This window comes from Balaenoptera ricei, chromosome 11 (genome assembly GCF_028023285.1).
Source record: "Balaenoptera ricei isolate mBalRic1 chromosome 11, mBalRic1.hap2, whole genome shotgun sequence".
In the NCBI taxonomy this organism is placed as follows: Eukaryota; Metazoa; Chordata; class Mammalia; order Artiodactyla; family Balaenopteridae; genus Balaenoptera; species Balaenoptera ricei.
In genome coordinates this window covers 2,160,478-2,164,151 of record NC_082649.1, presented here as the reverse complement: position 1 = coordinate 2,164,151, position 3,674 = coordinate 2,160,478, and the positions used below count along the sequence as shown (strand labels likewise).

At 44.3% G+C, this 3,674-nt stretch overlaps 1 long non-coding RNA gene across 1 annotated transcript; it reads left to right on the top strand.

The window, feature by feature from the left end:
• Window positions 1-2,615: 2,615 nt before the first annotated feature.
• On the top strand, window positions 2,616-3,218 carry LOC132374264 (uncharacterized). Its single transcript, XR_009505616.1, has 3 exons — window positions 2,616-2,719; window positions 2,832-2,961; window positions 3,050-3,218. It is a non-coding gene; the product is annotated as an uncharacterized LOC132374264 (long non-coding RNA).
• The last annotated feature ends 456 nt before the right edge of the window (window positions 3,219-3,674 follow it).

Sequence of the window (3,674 nt, the reverse complement as noted above, 5' to 3'; positions counted from 1 at the left end):
AGGCTCCTGAGCTTGTTGGATTCTTATCACAAAAGGATTATGACATTATTATTATTATTCTAATATTATATTATATTCTTATTCTTCACTTAAGAGTGGAAGTGTCTGTACAACATTTCTAGCCAATCCATACTCTAAACACTACTTATTTCACCAATCAGAAAAAAATCATTTTCTAGTATCCATTATGTCAATTTCAAACTCCTCTGGTGTTGAATGGATATGAGGATAGAAGAAGAGATTGTACAAACCAGGCTTCTTATGTTGACTTTAAATGCTACTTACTAAGTCCTGGAGTGTAAATTCTTGATTAGGGTAACATCCTTCAAATGTTAACTAACTTCTATGTCACAGACTTTTCCAATAAATCACAGACAAAATCATACAGGTTGGCTATAGCATTTCACACAATTCTTCCTTAAAAAAGCCCTCCAGCTTCTGCGTTTGGCCCATCACTGAGCTGGTTGAGGAACGTACAGCCCCCTTCCTCTCCCTTCTTTCTCATGAAGATCTGTCCTGCTCCAAAATGCACCTCTCATAAAACCCCCTGGCTCCCTGTTTGTTACCTTTAGTGACATCTCTGCCATACAGAATCAGCTAATGCTTATGGATGATTACAGGACCATCAAACACAAGCGCTTTCTGTCCCTCTTAACAGTCTAACAATGCATGTCCCTAACGTAGATGTGAAGCCCAAGGAAGAATCCTGCTGCTCTAGGAGACTCGAGGGCCACACTCATCACAACCAGGGGGATGGCCCCTCTGAGCCCACGTTCCTCTTAAAACTAAGATCCTGCAATTTTCTGTGGAGAGTTGGACTTGTGATGAGCACCTGCCCCTCTCAGGTCACCTCCTGCTTCTTCCCTCTCCATCCCTCACCTGGCGGCACCTGCCAATACACACCCCGTACTTCATAGCCCTCCCGGATTTCACAGTTACTCTCCTGGACTCAAGTCTCTTGCTCCTCCAATCCTCCATGTTGTTAATTTTATTTCAAAAACACAAATCTAATTATTTATATCACTTTAAAGTTTAGAACTTTAGTCTAAAAAAAAAAAAAATTAAACTCCCTAATGTCAGCTTTGAGACCCTCACATGCTAGTGGGATCGACCTTACTTTTCAGCATCATTTGCTGCATTCCACCACTCCCACCCTAAAGACACAGGAATTATTTCCTAGGCTTTCAGCGGGGTCATAATATGGTGTCTCTGACCAGGTTAGGGCTTTAGATGTGGGTCTTTTGGGACACCACGGTTGCTAAAAGTTTGAAAGTAATGCCTTTAGACCATTCAGGCACCAATAAAGGGTTCACACTATGTGTGTGCTATTTCTCTCTATCACAGACAACTCGTGCTAGAAAAGACCACGACTAGAGGAGAATCTGTTTCCCAGGCGGCTGGATTGCAGAGTTCGCAAATTGATGCTGGTTTTTGGCAGGAGACCACAGCTCCTTGCCAGGTGAACCTCTCCATGGCGCAGCTCCTGTGACGCTGGCTTCTCAGAGCGAGGAATCAAAGAGAGAGAAAGATGGAAATCTCGATCTCTTTTATGACCTACTCCCTCATGTCCCCACATGGGGAGGGATGACACAAGGCAAGAATCATGAGGTGAGAATCATGAGGGGCCATTCTGAAGGCTAGTGACCATTGTCTCCCCTATGGCTCCTCAGTGACACACATCCCTCCCACATATGCAAAACACCTCACCCACCCCAAAGGCCCCTCAAGGTCTCATCCTGCTACGACAGCAGCTCAGAATCAGGAATCTCACCATCTACATTGAGTCTGGTTGTGAATGAGTCTTCCTTAGCGAAGCTCCTTAGTGAAGTTCCTTGGTCCAAAGACACGTGAACGAAAGAGAAAAGCCACCCCTCCCTCACCACACACACACCTAACCCGCAATGGTGCACAGGCATAGGACAGCCACTAATATTCCTATTCAAAATGAGGGCAAAGGGACAGCGTGCGAGAGTGACTGGTCCATAGCAGTTGTAAAATTCAGCGGGCTCATGTTGGGAGCTCCTTGTTCAGGACTCAGCCTCACTCCTCCCAGGAATGACTCACCGTTTACTCTCGGCTCTGCCCTCTGGGATCTCAGCTTCACCCTCTGAGTCCTCCTTCCTTGTCCCCGAAAGCTAGTCTGTGTGCAGCTGTGTAAATTTCTCGGCCTTCTTCCTGCCAGGAGAAGTTGGCGGATACAAAGGTCTCTTTCCTCTTTGTGTTCTCTCTGCCCATTTCACTCCAAGCGGGCAGTGCACCTGGCAATAGAAATCTTTTAAAAGCGTTAGAGGTCATCTGCGTGTTTTATTGGGGTTGACTCCGGTAGAAAAAGGCCACACCCACAGACCTCTGCCTCCTACAGGGCAACGCCCTCAAACTTCCCAGAAACCCTATTGTTTGGCTGAATGATTCTCTGATGTACTGCCTTGGATATTTCTGAGGTCTTAACAAAGATTTTAAATTCTTGGCTTCATGATCAGACCATGTTTTCTTCAGAGTGCCCTGGATTTGATCTTTACTTGGAAGCCATTTCTTAACTGTAGTATCGTTTGTTGTCTGGAGAGGCTGAGTTTTAAAATTTCTTTTTATTTAAAAGTCTTTCCTGTAGTGTAGCTGTCTTTTCTCACATTTTATTACAAGCAGCAATTACAAGAAGAAACCAAGAAGGACTTTCAACAGTCCCTGGAAGTCTCCTTAGCTAGACCACACAGCTCATTTGGTAAGTTTTCCACCTCCCCCATTTAAAAAAATTTTTTTTTAAGTCTTTATTGAATTTGTTACAATACTGCTTCTGTCTTATTTTTATGTTTCTTTTTGTTTTTGTTTTTTAGGCCATGAGGCACATGGGATCCTAGCTCCCTGATCAGGGAGGGATTGAACCCACACCCCCTGCATTGGAAGACGAAGTCTCAACCACTGGACCACTCAGGGAAGTCCCCTCCACCTCCCCCATTACTGCAGGTAACAGTGTTGCTAAACTCTCTGCCTCTCAATACCGAAGATCCTTTTCTTCCAGTTTCAAATAACATTTTCTTTGCTTTCCTTCAAGCCCTCACTCTCAGCCTCTTCCAAGGGCATCAGGACTTCATGAAACACTCTTCAAGCCTCTTCACGCTTCCAAGGTCACTCTCCCCAGAGTCTTTCCAGGTTCTTCCCACTGCCTGTTCCCAAAGCCTCTCCCATCCTTTGGGTTTTCGTTATGGTGATGCTCTACATGCTGACGGCGCCAGTACAAGACACCTGCTTATGATTCTGAAGCTTCATACGTCCTCATCTCTCTGTGTGAAATGTTTTCCACTGGTCTCTCTACCTGATAAGCCCCCAACTCCCACCGTGTCTCCCAATCCAGGGCAAAGCCCTTATGTCCTTGTCATACCCTCTATATATTTCTCGTAGCAGTTGTCACATTACTTTCTAGCTTCTGCTTTTTGGGTCTGGTTTCCCTCCTCCTGTAAGTTCCTTGAGTGTAGGATGTGGGGTCTTATTTGGGGCATAATTATCCTTTTCTCTCCACATTTCAAGAGAGCTAAGTTTTGAGTACATGAATCCTTATTTTGCTGGATTTGGAATGAGACCATTTCAACACTATTAGCCATACTTATTGAATGAATTTCCAAAAGTATTTAGAATCATATTTTTCTTTTGGTTTAAGACCCTTTTTTGTTTTCCTTCTA